The sequence below is a fragment of the Nyctereutes procyonoides genome, unplaced genomic scaffold (genome assembly GCF_905146905.1).
Source record: "Nyctereutes procyonoides isolate TBG_1078 unplaced genomic scaffold, NYPRO_anot_genome, whole genome shotgun sequence".
NCBI classification, from domain to species: Eukaryota; Metazoa; Chordata; class Mammalia; order Carnivora; family Canidae; genus Nyctereutes; species Nyctereutes procyonoides.
Genome location: NW_026575142.1, coordinates 30,617,431 through 30,635,592, shown reverse-complemented (window position 1 = coordinate 30,635,592; position 18,162 = coordinate 30,617,431). Strand labels below are relative to the sequence as shown.

Here is an 18,162-nt window from a genome sequence, read left to right as displayed (position 1 = left end):
CCCCAAAGAGGGGGACAACATGGGTGGCTCAGTCGGTTAAGTGTTGGACTCGTGATTTCAGCTCAGGTCATAATCTCAGGGGTCATGAGATCGAGCCCTTTGTTGGGCTTCACACTCAGGGGGTAGTGCTCAAGATTTTATAAAAAGGGGGGGTATCTAAGTAGGAATTGTTGCTTATATGTAAACAAAGATAAGTACATAGCCAGTAATGATCATAGTAACAATAATTATAAGATGTTAACTATTGTAAATTATTTCCGAATGTTAACTCATTAATTTTTTACCAAAAAAAAAAATCTGTGAAGTATTCTTTTTTTAATATGAAGAAACTAAAAAAAAAAAAAAAGAAAAGAAAATATGAAGAAACTGAGTCAGAGTGAGCGTATGGGAAAAACACTCCTGTGTTTTCCTTTACTCATACATACAGTACCGCTAACACCAGATGTGTGGGCTCTTTTTCCACAGGAAGCAATTGTCTATATCAGCTGAGTGTCTCATAATTCTGAGACTATCTACTCGGTGTTAACATCCGATCTCACAAGATAAGGGCTCCGTCCCATAGGACTGCCACACTTCAGATAACTAAGGCAAGGCCCAGATTGTCACTTGTACTTCTGACTCACCAGCTATAAACTGGAGTTTCCTTCATCCCCTCTTTAATATTGATTTTCTAGAATGTCTCACAGAAATCAGGGAAATGGGTACTTACATTTATCAGTTTATTACGAAAAATGTAATAAAGGACATGAACAAGGAACCAGATGAAGAGATGCATAGGCTGAAATTGAGAAGGATCCCAAAGGAAGGAGCTTCTGTCCCCACTGGAGTTGGGTGTGCCACCTCCTGTCAGGTAGATGTGTTCACCAAACCAGAAGCTCTCTGATCCCCATACTTCTGGGATTTTTATGGAGGCCACATCACAAAGAAATGATCAGTCATTAACTTAATCTCCAGCCTCTCTCCCCTTCCCAGAGGATAGGAGTGAGGCTGAAAGTTACAAGCTTGTAATCATGGCGTGGAGTTTCTGATGACCAGCTCCCAGCAAAGAGCCATTTAGGAGCCCACCGAGAGTTGCCTCATTAGAACAAAAGACACTCCTTCTTTTTTTCTATTTTATTTTTTAAATTCAAATTCAAATTAGCATTTAGCAGAGTATTGGTTTCAGGAGTAGAATTTAGTGATGCATCACTTACATAACCCCCAAACCTCATTCCAAAGAGTGCCCTCCTTAATACTCATTACCTATTTACCCCATCTTCCCACCCACCTCCCTTCCATCAACCCCCTCCTTACAACAGACACTTCTATCAATTGTAAGGGATTTAGGAGTTCCGTGTCAAAGACCAAATATTAGAGCAAGAGATTCTCCTAGTGGTCTTATCACTTAGGAAATTACAAGGGTTAGAGATGCTCTCTGCTAGGAACTGGAGGCAGAGACTGCATATGTATAGTTATATGTATAAAATTTCTTTTTTTCCATGGTGAGGTTAAGGGGGAGGGCCAGAATTTTCACAACCAGTAGAGTAGGATTTGGTTATTAAGGTGTTAGTTATTAACACTTTAAGTAAAGGATTTCGTTATCAATAAACGTCGGTTTGTACTAGAGCTCAGTATCATGCTTTCATCTGGCTACCAGTATGGCGTACATATGCTGAAAACTTGCAATGACTGTTTTGTCCTCACTCAGTGCACTGTGGACACCCGCCAGGTCTCCCTGGTTAGTAGGATGTATAAATTCCAGTCAGGAAAATATTTCCTAGAGATCCTCTGATTTCGGATCATTAATAGAGCAGTATCACCTTATCTGGCATTTTAAGGTTTTGAAAAGTTACTGTTAACCACTTGTGTACCCTTAAGACCTTCTCACTGCTGCTCTGATTTGAGGGAAATCAAGAAAATGAATGGAATTGCTAGTCAGTAACCCAATTTTGTCCTTCTGTGTTTCCCTTCATCCCGCCTGGGAGAGTAGCTGAGTCCCCCCGCCCCCTCCTTCATAAACCCAAGGACACAGGTCGCCTTATTCTCTTGGAATCTTGACAGTGGACTATTGCATCAGCCTTTCCTTTATTTCTTTCTAGATGATCTCATAACATTAACACCTACTCATGCAGTCGTTTATTAAACACTGAATGTTTGTTGATTTTGTTTGATTAACCTTTGGTGCTTCAGAGAAGAGTTCCTGTGTGCAAGTGTGAGGGAAGCCTGAAAACTGGTGAGGTAAAGTATTAAAACTAACATCAAATTTCCCTTAATATTATTTTTTTTAAATATGGTGTCATGTATTGGGGGTAGGGTAGATGAATGTGATTGATTAAAATGTGTTGTTGTCAGTATTGGAATTGCCATTAATAAATCAGGATGACAGGGACGCCGGGGTGGCTCAGCGGTTGAGTGTCTGCCTTCAGCCCAGGTCGTGACCCTGGAGTCCCAGGATTGAGTTCCGCATCGGGCTCTCTACATGGAGCCTGCTTCTCCCTCTGCCTGTGTCTCTGGCTCTCTGTCTCTGTCTTTCATGAATAAATAAATAAATTCTTAAAAATAATAATAAATAAATTAGGATGACCACTGGAACTTTCAGGCGACAATATTTATAGTCATTCCAAAAGTAAGGCATATAGACACAGTTTGGATAGAGAACATAGATTTCCCAGATAATTTTCAATCAAATTTATAAATAGTGTTCAAAAATCTACAGGCCTTATAAAGTTATGACCTTTGATATTTGCTTTGGACTTCTTACTTTATCCACAAGTCACTCTGATCCCTCTGCCGGTCCGCATAGACATATTAATGTTAGGAACAAAAATAAATTGTTATAAGGAGCAATGATTAAGTTTACTGTGTCAGATGTTTTATATATACTGTTTTGATGAATTCTCAACATAGCATTGGGACAGGTATTATTATCCTCATTTTCATATGTGACACTGAGGCCTGCAAAGGCAGATTAAATTCTCCGAGATTGAATAACCAGTAAGAACGAAGAAAGAGCTCACAAACTGGTTTGTTGGACTTCTGAACCCAGACTTTGAGTCAGATTCCCAGCCCTCGAATGAGGTGTGCCCAGACTCATTTTAGGCAAAACAGTCTTAAGATTTATGTGCTAATTTATGAAATATTTACACAACTAGGGATGTTTCTGGAGTACATAGGAGATGGCCACTGACCCTGCGTAAAAAATACCTTATTTAATATACTTAAGAGAAAAGTATCCTGACAGGCTCCCCTTGCCTTATTTCAGGCTTCGGCGGTCTTGTGCCTCTTGAACCCCTGCAGCAGGGAGGCCTTCTGTGGCAGTTTCCCCCGCAGCTCTCCTGGGGCCAAGCTCTGAAGTCTTAGAACAAATAGTTAAAAGTCCTGAAGAGCAATGAAGCGTTATTTTTTTCCCCAAAACTTAATAGGACCAATTGATACAATTCTTTAATCCATTTATTTAATAAAAGTCCCGGGCTGGCTGCTCTGAAACCGATGGAATCTAAGCACAGAGTGTTGGCCTCATGCCCTGGGACTCGGCTCGGCGGGGAGGCCCTGCCCTGCCCTGGGGAGTAGGGCCACGTGCATGTGTTTGCACGAGAGGCCATGGACGTGGGAGCAAATCAAGTGCCCGAGGAAAGCTATTCCCTTTTGCAAAGTGAGGATATGAGAGAGCAGTGAATCGGTTGATTGAAGCAGAATCAGACATAAAGGGAATGTCTAGATTTTAGGTTGAAAGTTGGAATAGAGACAAATTTAAAGGACCTTCTCTAGAAAATGGGGAACTGCTGAAAGTTTCTGGAAAAGGAAAGGTGTGTTGATAGTCAGCTGAGGTTTAGAAGGAGAATGCAATGCTGTTAGTTATACGTGCAAGACGTTTTTATCTTTATATAAATGAAGACTCAGACATTAGCATTTTATTCATTCATTAAAACTACTTGAGTTTAATGGTAAGTAAATGGAATATTAAGTCATTTAAATTGTTCACTTTGCAAATTAGTTGGTAGGAACAAGAATGTTTTCCGTTTCCGAATTTAGATGTTGTTTTAGAAAGTTCACTGGTCAAAGTTCACTGGTCAAAATCTTTACTAATTTAGTATTAAATGAGCTGAAACAATTCTTTCAGGGAACACTGGAATCCTTGATTTGCATCAGAGCAGGGGACAGGAAGATAAAGAAGCCACTCTTTGTTTTCATGTTGAGCAAGGGAGAAAGGGATTCAGAATTGTGTGAATGAAATGTCAGTCTATCAAGACTATACTATCAGGAAGACAGAGAATATGTGATATTAAAAGAAAAAAAATGAATAAGACGTTATCTGTCTTTTGAGGGCAAGATCTGATTTTCAATTCCGTAAAGACTTGAATTGATTTAGTAGAGGGTGGTGGGCAAAATTATATACCAAATAGCTCACCAACACGGTGGGGATGGGCAAATTTGATCTCTAACCGCTGGAGACCATTTTTGCTGAAGGGCCATGTTTCAGCAGAAAGATAACAGCTAAGTAGAATTTTTTTCAGTTTTGTCCTCTTCTATCCTTAGCACCTGAAACATTGCCTGGCTCATAGTGGGTGTTGAGTGAATAATTATTAAGTGAATGAAATGAATGCCTGACATGCTTGATACTTCCCAAGGGTTCTCGTGGATATAGAATGTTCAGTTTAACTTGATGCTTAAAGATATTTGAAATAATTATCCTGGCAAAATTTTATTTTTATTGTTTATATACTTAGTCTAAACTATTTCTTTTATCCTTTATTGGTGCATATAATATGCTTTGCAACCCAAATGAACACATTGATGGCCAGGGGACTCTCTTTTTCCTTCCGAATCTAGCCTGTCTCTGTGAGGCAGACTACACCTGCGCAGTCCACTTCCTCCGCTCTAGATGCAGACAGCCACTGATCTGGTTTTGTGACTATTGCTTAGTTTTACTTATTCAAGAAAATCTGATGAATGAAGACCAGCAGTATGAACTCCTCTGTATCTGGCTACTTTCGCTCAGCGTAGGGTTTTGAGATTAATCCAAGCTATTAATTGTTTCAGTGGTTACTGCTGAGAAGTATCCTGTCACTTACTGTACAGACTACAGTTTGTTTACTCTTTCACCTGATGGTGGGCATTTGGGTTTGTTCCACGGCTGTTATGAATAAAGCTGCTGCATTTGTGCAAGGATCCTTGTGTGGACATATGTTTTCACAACTTTTGGGTAAATATCAAGTAGTGGTAGTGCTGAGTCATATGCTAAGTGTATTCTAATTTGGCAAAATAATGCCAGTTTATTTTTTTTAGGTTGTTAAACTATTTGCTATTCCCATCAGTGACATAAGAGATATCTGGCCAAAAAACTTCATAGGCAGTGCTTTTAATTTTAGCTATTTCAGTAAACTTGTGATAATATCTCATTTGATTTAATTTTTGTGGCCTAGTAACTAGTGATATTGAGTAACTTTGCATTTTTTTCTTGCCAGTCTCTTTTATGAAATATCTATCAAATTATTTTGCCTATTTTGTACTTGAGTTGTTTGTGGCTTACTTTTTAAAATTATTTAAAAGGTATCTTTCAGAGAACAGAGATTTTTAACTTTGATGAAGTCTGGTGTATCATTTTTATTATTTTTATTGTTCTTTTTGTATCCTACCTAAGAAATTTTTGCCTATGCCAAGGCCATGATGACTTTTTTTAATCTCTCTGTTTTTCTTAGATGATTTATGGTTTTAGCCTTTAAGCTTTGAGTTAATTTTTGTGTACGGTGTGAGGAGAGTCAAGATTACTTTTTTCCTAAAATAAAAACCCAGCTGTTCTTGAAATATTTGTTTTTTGAAGATAAAAAGGGCATGGATTTTAGAAAGAAGCATGATATTTTCATGTAATATTCCTCAGTATATACCTATGTACTTTCCTATTTCTTACATGAATGATTAAATTATAAATATTTGAGTTCACTTTCTAGCATTCACTGGATATTACATGTAAAGCATGTAAATTTTGTTATATAACTTGAAAAGTACCCAAATGTTACTAACCAAATCTTTAAACGTTTTGTTTTGAAGGCAAATGAAAATCTAACATGAAACTATGTTTAAAAAAAGTACTATTTTTTCTGATAATAAAATCAATAAGTATTTATTGTAGAAAACATTTAAATACAAATAAAAATAAAGAAGAAAAATAACCAAGAATTCAACCCAGAAATTGGCATCATAAAATTGGCATCATCAAAATTTAATATTTTTATTTTTTTGATTAACATAGCATAAGCATTTTGTTCTGCATGAAATGTTTATTCAAAGCATGATTTTAATGGCTGCATAAATTTTATATATATACTAAAATTCATAATTAAGTACTTTTTATTTTTCTGTAAATTACTTCTAATTTTTTATTACCACAAAGTAATGTCATAAAACATTTTTAGGAAGTTTGAGAATATTGAAAATGTTGCTGATTACATTCTTAGGCTAGATTCATGGTTATGGAATTTACCTTTTTAAAGGCATACATACTTTTAAAAGGCTCTTCATAGATATATCTAATGACTTCCTGGAAAGACACTCTTCACATCTCATCGTCAGCTTATGAAAACACTTATGTCACTGCAATATTCATAATTTTAATTATGAATATTTTCTTTTTTTAAGATTTATTTATTTGAGAGAGGGAGAGCATGAGAAAACAGGGAGGATGGGCAGAGGAATAGAGAAACTGAGAGTATCTTGAGCAGCCCCCTGCTGAGCATGGAGCCCAGGGGACGTGGGGCTCCATCTCACGACCCTGAGATCATGAACTCAGCTGAAATCAAGAGTCAGACACTTACCTGACTGATCACCCAGCACCCCTAATTAAAGTACTATCTAATCACAACTTTTTAAAGGATTCCCCTTTTATTGCACTTACATTTAAATTTTACCATTAAGCACTGAGTATAAGTATGATGTACAGATTTTTGAAATGAAGGTAAATAAACGTTGGCTTAAAAATGTGATATATAAGCCACTGTAGATATATTCAACAATGACAAAATCTAGGTAGTGGTGAGATTCTGTCTCTATACTGTGACACAGTTAGTGGTACAAGTAAACTCTATGGAGACAGGAAGAAAAATAAAAAAAAAAAACTTTGGGCTGCATCAGGAGGAAAAATTTGTTCAGGAGAGGTCTTTGTAATCACCAGTTCTTTTAAGTTTTTCTGTTTTTAAACTTGTTTTTACATTGAGTGATCTGATTTATATGTATTTTATGTTTTGTATAGGAAGGAGGGTGTATTATTTTCAGTAATTACTTGTGATGTATCTTTCCCCTCATTACTGATTCGTCATGTTAAAATGAACATGTGAGGGGAGCCTGGGTGGCTCAGTCAGTTAAGCGTCTGCCTTCGCTCAGGTCATGATCTCAGGGGGAGCCTGCTTCTCTCTCTCCATGCTGCTCTCTCTCCCCTGCTCGTGCTCTCTCTCTCTTGCTTTCTCTAATAAATAAATAAAATCTTAAAAAAAGAACATGTGGAGAATCGTTCTATTTACCAAAGTCTTCATATCTACATGTTTATTTGATTCCATTGATTTGTCTTCTAAATCATAGCTCAGAGCTAAGCTATTTTGATTATTTAACTTTCTGTTATCTGATGAGACACTTGACGAGTTTGCAGACTGCTTTACTGTGGAGAATGAGAACACTGCAGTTCCAGTCTTGGCTTTGCCAGTCAGCGTGTTCTCCATTCTATCTTGACCTGTAAAATGAGAGGCTTGGTGCAGACCTATTATTTTTCTGTATTTGAGAATCAATTTTTTTTTCATGATAACAAAGTTATAGTATGTTATATAACATACTATATATGTTATATATATATAACTTTGTTATATAACAAAGTTATAGTATGTAGTATAACAAAGTATAGTATAGAAATAGTATGTTACAACTGAATCTTACCATATTTAAATATAAAAAGGTATGATAAATAAAATGAGGCTGTGGAAATATATAGAATATGCATCTAAAAGCTCTATTTGGCATTACTATTACCAATATCCTGTATCTTTTTTGTTTTACACTTTTTGTAAATATATTCATATGTATTTTCTTATAGGTCTGTCATACTGATTCCATTATGTTAGTACAATAAGTGGGGATATAATATAAAATATTATAATGGCAAGAACATTGATGTTATGGTTTTAAGATATGGATTACATTATGGTTCTGTACTTAACCAAAAATGTGATCCAGATAGAATTTCACTTCTCTCTTTTAAGGATTAAATAGGTATGTTAAACAAATTTCTTTAAGCATCATAAAAGGCTCTACAGTGAGACATTAGTACACAATATTTACATGCAGTTATTAGCTCTAAAAGCAAAACCTTGTTCCTTTAAGTAAAAATGCTTTTCAAATATTGTTATTATTAAAAGTCACTTATATATAATATATGATTCCTTCTCTGGAAGGTTATTCTTTCACGTTACAGTAACACATAATATTCATTTTAAAAATGTTTTTTGAATGTAGAAGAATATCAGAAAGGATATGAAAAACACCTACAAGTTAGACACATACAGACTATTTTAATTAAAGTTTCGGTTTATTTCTTTATATTTCTAATGGGGATCTTATTTCATATATCCTGCTTTAGTATATATAAATATATATATTTAAATTCAGTTTGCCAACATATAGTATAACGCCCAATGCTCTCTCAATTTATATTTTGCATAGTTATCTGCATCATCAAATATTCCTTAAAACAATTTTATTGGCTGTACATTATTCTAATATATCATAATTTGTTATTATATATTTCATTATTAATGCACCTATTCTGAGCATGCCTAATTCTACCTATTATTTATTATATGAGCTGTGAACTAGATCTCAAAAGATTAGATTCCAGGAGGTGAGAAATTGTTCTTGAGGAAATTGGCAGTCTTGCTGAATTGGAAGGATTGTGTGCATTAACATCTTCACCATCATTAGAGCTACCACTTATTGTCTCCTTTATGCCAAGCCTTACACTCCCAGCACCATGTGCTATGTCATTAAGTCTTCAGATATCTCTATGGAGAAGTTAAGAGAGAATTATCTTTTTTTTTTTTTTTTTTATTCTCAGTGTCTTTGAATAAACTCTCTTAAATACAGACCACACCAGTCAGGTTCTTTCTACAGTGACTTCACCAAAAATGCTTTTATGAACACACTCTATGAAGTCTCCATCTTGCTAAATCCAAATGTCACTTCTCAGCCTTTATATTCTTGACTGTGAGTAATATCTGAAACAGTTAATCATTTCTACCTCCTGTAATACTTTGTTCTTATCTTAAAGGCTATCACACTCTCCTGAGTTTTTCCCTTTCTGAGTGCTCCTTCTCAAACTCCTTTACAAGCTCTTTCTCTCACCTTACCTGTGACTGTTGACCTAGCCCGGGAGGTGGGATTCAATTAATTTATCTGTTCTTTATTATGCTTACTCCTTTAGCAATCTCATCTAATCTGATTTCTATGCTTTATGGTCTTATAATTTTACAACTTCCAAATTCATATATCCATCTCACACTTTTCACCTATTTTTTAGACATTTATGACAAAGGCTTACTTGATATAAGTCTGTTGGATTCTGAGAGATATCTCAGACTTACTGAGTTTAAAATGTGTACTTCTGATCTTCCCTCACAAGCTTCTCTACCTATAGTCTTCTCTTTCAGTTTTTAGCAGCCTCAACACTCCAGTTGCTTAAACCAAAGATCTTAATCATCCATAATTTTTCTCTTTCTCCCACATTCCATTTTAGCAGGTCCTATTTATTCTTCCTTCAAATATATTCAGAATTCAAACACTTCTCACCAATTCACTGATTTCCCTGCTTCTATCCTTGTTCACCTTTCATCTATTCTCAGCAGACCAGCTAGAGTGATATATTTTTTGTTTTATCATTTGTAAAAATATTTATTTATTTATTTATTTATTTATTTATTTATTTATTTATTTATTTATTTATTTATTTATATTTATGAGAGATACAGAGTGAGAGAGGCAGAGACACAGGCAGAGGGAGAAGCAGGCTCAAGGCAGAACTCGATCCCAGGACTCCAGGATCATGACTTGAGCCAAAGGCAGATGCTCAACCACTGAGCCACCCAGGTGCCCCTAGAATGATTCTTTTAAAACCTAAATCACATCATGCCATTCCTATGCCAATGGCTCTCTGGCATTCAGAGTAAAAATGGCCTAACCAAGTTCTATAACTCCTGTGCTGAAATCACCAAAATTTCAAGTCCTATTGTACCCTAGTACCCTAGTCCATTCTACTCCATTTACCCTGACTTTTTTGCTGTTCTTGGACAATGTCACCTCAGGGCCTTTGAATTTACTGACTTTTCTGTCTGTAATGTTCTTTCTCTAGTTGTCTTCATGTCTTATTTTTTTCCTTTCACTTTTTTTTGACATTTCCTCAAATGTAACTGATAGAGCGTGGGCTTCATGGCATCTACGATTTGAAAATATAAATTGTTCCTTATCCATGAACTTTTCTTTCCTTTTTGTTTTGTTTTCCCCTACTGCATTTTTTTTACCACCTGAAATATTATATATTTTTCTTATTTACATGACTTTCTTTTGTTGTCTCCCTCCTCCTGACAACAACATCAGTCTATGTAGTTTACTGCTATGATTCTGGTGCCTATGAGTACCTGGAACATCAGAGGCAAGGAATACTGAATGATTACTTGCTTTATGCTATCATGATGAAAGGATCTGTAGAGCAAAAATTTAACTTTTGTCCCAAAAATAAATTACCACTGGAGAGAATCATTTCAAGACTCTAACTAGAAATCTTTACAGAATATAAATAGTATATAAACATGATCAATATATAAAGGAAGCATGAAGTTTTCAAATATCGGTTTTCCACAGCTAAAAGCATAATGCTTTTTTCACATAACTTTATAATATTAATAAAAATGTGTGTATTATCATATGTACTATTTTTCATATTTAATATAAATTATATCAAACAAATTGGTGTTATGAGTTGAGTAGTGTCTGGAAAGAAATCATACCTACATAGAATCTCTGAATGTGACCTTATTAGGAAACGGAATCTTTGCTTGTGTAGTTATTAAGAGATCATACTGGATTAGGGTGGACCCTCAATGCAAGCCTGGTATCCTTAAAAGAGACAGAATGACCAGAGAGAGACATACAGGAAGAAGACCATGAAAATGAAAAGAAGACCATGTGAAAATAGAGGCAGAGATTAGAATTATGCTGCCACAAGTCAAGCAGTACCTTCCAGAAGCTGGAAGAGGCAAAGAAAAGAGCCTTGGAAAAGAGCATGGCCCTGCTGACAACCTGATTTTGAACTTCTAGCCTCCAGAACTGTGAGAGAATAAGTTTTGGTTTGTTTAAGGTACTATTGAGTTTGTGGTAATTTGTTATGGTGGCCCTAGGAAACAACTACTAGTAACCATTTTTAAAAATGTTTCTTGGTCTTAAAAATACAGGAAGAGTAAAGGCATGGCTTGTTTCAAATCACAAAGTAGTTCAGTCAAGATACTGAAGATGATATTAAGAGATCTTCATCAAGATTAAAGATGCAGAGACCTGGGTGGCTCAGTGGTTGAGTTCTGCTTTTGGCTCAGGTCATGATCCCCAGGTCCTAGGATCGAGTCATGCTTGGGAGCCTGCTTCTCCCTCTGCCTGTGTCTCTGCCTCTCTCTGTGTCTCTCATGAATAAATAAATAAAATCTTTAAAAAAATTTGAAGATGCTACTACAAATACATTTCTCCAATCTTTCTGACCTTAATATTAGGATAAAAAATAAAATATTTTGGTGTTCTATGAAGATATGGATATATATTTAAGAAAGTCACCCACCTATAGTAGAAAATAAGTTAGGAAATATTGAGAATATACAGAAGTTTACTAACTGTATAAACAGACTTCTGGAGTAATCATTTATATTTTTAAATTTGAAGTTCTCACTTCTCATGACCAAAGGAAGCTACAAATGAATCGGAAGCTATGTCATAATACGTGCATGTAATTCTTCATAATAGGTACACAGAATAAACCTAGTATGGATCACTTGGGGTAATCTATGAAATAGCCTTATTGATAGAACTCATATAACACTTTAGAATTGGTACCCTTATGACAAAGAGCAAATGAAAAGAATGATGTAAAGATAGTTATTGAGTGAGCTTGTAAAAATCTTAGAAATCATCTAGCCTATCTTCAAATTTCTCAAAATTTTCAATGACACAAAATACATTTTTCAAACCAAATTTTATGTAAATATAATTTATCAGTCAATAAAATAAATGATAAAACTCCTATCTGTGAAGGCGAGATAAGTGGTCCATAGTCTTATTGTTGTGGTGGTGGTTGTTGTTAAAGGAAATGGAGATCCAAGAAAGTGGATCAGTTGTCAAAGTTAGACTAGTACTAGAGGCCAAGCTAAATCTACTGAAAGCCTTGAAGATTCCAACCTAGTGCCCTGTTCAGAAATTAAAGTCCCCATGAAAGGGCCTGTACAGCTTGCAACCTGCCTTTGCCCTCATGAGTTTTATAATATTTCTTCCTGAAATTTATCACTACCATTATATCTGCTGTACCCAGTATCATTTAAAGTTATTGATGTTTACCAAAAATTACCCAAAATCCACGAATATAATTTTTTGATGTGCTCTGTTGGAATACATATTTTATAGTTCAATTACTAGAAAATCACCTAAGATTTCTGCAATCCTAAATGGAAGGTAACCCATTTTTTCCCTCTCAATCTACCTAATGCCTTATCTGAACTTCGTCCATTATAATCTCTTTGTTTTCAGCTATTTGTGTGCACTTTTTGTTGTTCTCACTAAGGGCACTTTGTATTTAGGATAAGATCCATCTGTGACTCAGGAAACCATCTGCCAGAGTGTCTTTCATAGAGCAGGTATAGAACCACCATTTGGTGATTGAATAAACTTTGATCTAGTTTGGATACCCTTTTCTACTTTTGCTTTATAGTGGTCCTTTGAAGATATGTAAGTTGTCTGTGCTATTCTCATGCCCACCGAGTGGAATGAAATGAGCATGGCTATATATAGATGATCTTATCTCTTGACATAAAATGTCTGGAAGAGTCTGTTGATGGCTGTTATGAACATTGTGTGCTCTCAATAAATATTCTTTGGATGAACATTTATAATAGGTCTGCATTTCAAAAGCTGAAGACTAATTTGATGCTGCCAATGATTTATAGACGTTGCTTTGACTAGTTCCTGAAATTATCTTTGGCTTGTGCTTTTTTCTTTGAACTATCTTGCTGCCTTGATGTTCTTCTCCTTCCAATCTATTCTACACACTGATGGCAGATAAATCTTACTGAAACACTGCTTTGATGCTGTTACTTGCCTTCTCAGTGTCCTTCAATAACTTCCTACTAATGGCAGTTCAAAGTCATAACTCCTTACTCTGGCACTAGAGGTTTTCTATAGTCTGACCACTGCCCAAAATTCTAGTCTTAGCTTTAAATGCTTTACAAAATATTTAATGTATGGTGGTTAACACATGGATCTTAGTGTGAGAAGATCTGCATTTTAATCCTAAATCTGTCATTTCCTAAATATGTGACCTTGTACAATTCATTTGCCATTATGAGTTTCAGCTTCTTCATTTTGAAAATGGGAATGATGACTGCATTTCTTTAATTCCTTCCTTCAGTAAATGTCTGTTGGGTGCCTACTATGTGCTAGGTACTTCTCTGGATATTGGGATAAATCAGTTAACACAATAGTCATAATTATTGCGGAGCTTACATGCTAGAGCGGAGAGTAGACAATAAATAGAAAAAATGAATAAGAAACCGATAGAGTATTCTAGAAGGTATAAGTACTATGAAAAAACTGTAGGTGAGTATCAAGAATTGGGAGGAGGTGGTGGTGAAGAGGAGGGATGGAAGTCAGCCTTGGAACAACTGAGGGATTCTTCCTCTCTTGCTATCTGGAAATCAAGGAGCTCCCAGAAGAATTCAGATTTTAGAGATAAAACTGATTCAAGCCTTCTATTACTTGTTTTGTCTGAAGATCCTAGGGAATTGTATTTATGTGTAAGGAAAAGAAGTTGGTTTTGACAGTTTAATATTCCTAGGCCTTTATAATGGAAAATAGTCTAGATGAAGAAGTGAGCTTTTTTCCTTACATGATGAGTGAGAGACGTTCAGAATTCTTGATTAGTATATTGTATGGATATCACTCTTAGAAGAGATAACATTTTATATCATTCTCTGCTTTGCCTGTGATTGTCTTTGTTGTTTTCCTTTTGTTTGTGTATAAATGCACAAATCAGGTAGGGGAAAAGGCAAATTTGGGCAATGTATTTATTCTGAATTTTAATTCAAGGCAATATATATCTTCATGACATTATTGTTCTTGTGTGTGTGCGATTATACCCTGTCATGGCCTTCCTTGGCTGTAGACTAAAACCCAAATTCTTATTGTACCTTGAAGTCTGTGGATCATTGGTTAACACTGGATGCATATCAGATTCACTGGAGAGCTGACAAACAAATGCTTGTGTTTGAACACCACTTCCCCCTCTTTTTGCTGATTTAATTGGTCTCTGATGGAACATAGGCATTGGTGCTTTCTAAAATTCTTCAGATGATTTAATATGCAACCTGGCAGGGAACCATTGATTTAAAGTGATCTAGCCCTGCCTCTCTCTACAACCTCATCTCCTATCATTCCCTCCATAGCTTATCTTTCTCTGCTCACAGGCCTTATTTCCATTCCTCCAAATTGCAAATTGCATACTCCTCTCAGGGGCTTTGCATTTTCTACTTCATTCGAAATGCTTTCTGCCAGATGTATTCATTTAACATTTCAACAAATATTTATTGGTCACTTCCTCACCCTACTATGGTTAAAACTGAAATAAAATAAAGTACTCCCTCTTAGTCCAGCTATTGGCTTCTTTTCATTAAAGGATTCAATTTAAATACCAAATTCTGGCACACCTTCCCTGACCACTTCCACTGAAATAGCTACTCCTAAGCTATTCTCTGTCTCCTCCTACCCTGTTTTAATTTCATGGCCCATATCATATTATGTATTCTGGATTTGTCCTATCTATTGTGTTTTCCACCTATAGATTATATGTTCTGTGATGATGAAAATTTTGTGTTTCCCTCAAATTTCATTCTCAGTGCCTAGAATAATCCTATTTTATGGTTTGGGAACATGCTAGATACTCCGTAATTAATCAGTCAATCAATGATCTAATGTAAGGAATGTGGGCTCTATAGTTACTAAACTGAATTTTATTTACTATGAAGGTATTGGAGCATAAGCTTTAGGGTCCCATATGATCAGGAACCATTTTCAATTTTGTATTTTTTGTAATAAGATCTCCCCAAAATAATAAGTTTCAGGCCCAATAAAACATGGATGTTTCCTATACGAAAACTAAATTTTCTTCTAAGCTCATCAGATATTAATTTATCAAAGGAGTATTTGTATTGCTTAGGTTAAATAAATAAAATAATTTTGCTATTAAGAACAGGCTGTTTGGAGTCATGTGAGCTGAGTGAGTAAAACATTTGGAATAATAAATGTTTGAGAAAATAACTTGTTTTGGAAACAAGAGGCATTCATTTTATTTTACTGCAGAAACAGGTTGTTTTTTTTTTTTTTAAGATTTTATTTATTTATTCATGAGAGGCACACAGAGAGAGGCAGAGACACAGGCAGAGGGAGAAGCAGGCTCCATGCAGGGAGCCCCATGTGGGACTTGATCCCTGGTCTCCAGGATCACGCCCTGGGCTGAAGGCGGTGCTAAACCGCTGAGTCACAGGGACTGCCCAGAAACAGGTTTTTCTATCAGTTTTCTGCACTGGGCCATTTACAATAAATTATATATTTATTTGTATACTATTAAGTAATTAATTGCTGCAGAACATTTGATATTTATACATTTTTAAGAACATTATTGGTAAAAAATGAATAACATGAAAATATATGATTGTCTTCAATGCCTGACTGAAAGTAGTGTGAAATTAGACTTTAAAAAATTATGGGTTTGAAAGTACATTTAAAATAAATTAGAATAAAGTTTTGAAATGATTCCATCTAAAGAATATTTTTAAGGGCATATTCTTCTTAGAATTGAGAGCATAGTAGCCTTAATTAATCATTCATGTTTAAGTTCTTTTAAATATTGCTTTCGTCAATTTCAGGGGATGCTTTTCTTTGAGAAAGCCTTGGAAATAAGTAATGTGTGTGTAATAAAATCTCAGCGTAATAAGGTGTTATTCAAAGCCCTTAAAAATTTGACTTAAATATTCCTTTCCATTTATTGCTTCCTCGGGGAAAGAGTGCTGCTACTGACTCTTCTTCTAAACAGGAAGATTCTTTCCTACCTTGTAGATTTCCTCATACTATTTCATATTTCTAGACTCCCCTTGCTTTCCAAAGCATGGCCCTTAAACCAGCAGCAGTGGCATCACCTTGGAGCATTTTTGGCAAATGCAGAATTTTAGGTTCCACCCAAATCAACTAAATCAGAATCGCTGTATTAATGAGATTTTCAGCTTATTCATTTGCGCATTAAAAATGTAGCAGGTCCAATTATTGAGATTCTAATTTTTCTTCACACTCATACCTCTATCTCTTGAAGTCTTCCCTGAATCCTCCAGAGAAATATGATGTCTCAAACCTGAGGGTTATGTATTTTTTAAAAATATTGCCTTTAATTATTGTTATTTGTGTATAAGCTTCTTCCTTGAGGATACTATTCATGCCTAAACCATGTCCTAAGTAAATGGATTTCATAGATCTTCCAAACATGTTCTATTAAGTAATTATATCCATGCTTCCCAGAACATTACAAATGGAGTACTGAATGCAATGCAAATTAAATTTCTCTGTGGTAAGAAGACAGATTATTGTCTATAAGCTCCCAAAGCTGTTATTTAATTGCTGGCTTGCTGGGTCGCAGAGTCAGAAACTTTCTATCCTCCTTCACTAAAATGGTAGGAGAAGGAAGAAGAGCTGAAGAAGCTCCCTACATTTTTCTTAATGGCTGAGGCCCTAGGGAGTTAGGCCTGAATTATCATCTCTGCTTGCATCGAGGCAGCTTGAGTGTGAACTCCTGCTTTTCTTCCTTGCTTTGTGTGACCTTTAGCAGGTATCTTAGCTTTCTAAGTCTTCATTTCCTAATCTGTTAAATGAGGGTAATGACAATACAATAACAATACCTACTTCATAGGTTTGTCATTAGGATTAAGTTATGTCTGCAGAAAATTTTGTATAGTTCTTAGCATATGATCAACACTCTGAAAAGACTATTAGTATGGTGATGATGATGATGATTTTTGTCATTTTAAATCTAGGTTACTTTAGTGTATCTAAAGGAAGCACATACAAAATTTCTTTAAATTATTTAATTCATATTTTCCTTTAATAAATTGCCCCAAATCAATAGTTTTGAACTTTAAATATGGATACTTTCATGAATCTTCTCAGTAATTCACCTAGGCACACTTATTTAAATAATTTGCCAGGTTGCTGAGGGGTATAGGATCAAAAATTAATGTAGCAGTAGAAGCTTCCTTGCTTTTGAACAGATCAATATCTGTAAGTGAATTGGAGGCACTTACAACTAAATATCCAGTAATAAATTAAAAATGGATTCACTGTGGTTACATGGAGTTAGGGATCTAAGATTATGGTCTCTGCCAAAACTTAGTGACCCAAATACATGTTCCTCTTCTACTATCCGAGCCTTTTTGTATACTTGTCAATTTCAATAGTTATTTATAAGCCTGGATGCTCAAAAGAATATTGAAGAGTTGAGCCTTTTAATCAGTAATAGCTTTGAAAATACAAATAAAATCATAATCACTTTCTAATAGAATCTTTGTATAGGGTATAATACATGTTGTTATACATACATGTGTGTTTGTACAGAACAACATACAAATAAAACATTTTGTATGGGTAATTCTAGACATTCATTAACCTCATTAAAGATATAACTAGGCTGAAAAAAAAATACAGATGAGCAATTTCAGAATCTAAAATGAGACTGATCTCTTCTTAAAAAGACACTAAAGGGCAGCCCGGGTGGCTCAGCGGTTTAGCACCACCTTCATTCCAGGGCGTGATCCTGGAGACCCAGAATCAAGCCCCATGTCAGGCTCCCTGCATGGAGCC

At 35.3% G+C, this 18,162-nt stretch overlaps 1 protein-coding gene across 5 annotated transcripts in view; it reads left to right on the top strand.

Moving 5' to 3' along the window:
* GALNT13 (polypeptide N-acetylgalactosaminyltransferase 13) overlaps positions 1–18,162 on the top strand; it is a 539,320-nt gene that overhangs the window by 116,622 nt on the left and 404,536 nt on the right. Inside the window, exon 1 of one of the 5 annotated variants that reach the window (XM_055308343.1) lies at positions 2,184–2,217. The exons of the other annotated variants lie outside the window; for them this stretch is intronic. The gene's annotated coding sequence lies outside the window, so the exon portion shown is untranslated. Of the gene's footprint in view, positions 1–2,183; positions 2,218–18,162 lie in introns of those variants that run through there. 5 annotated transcript variants of the gene reach the window in all.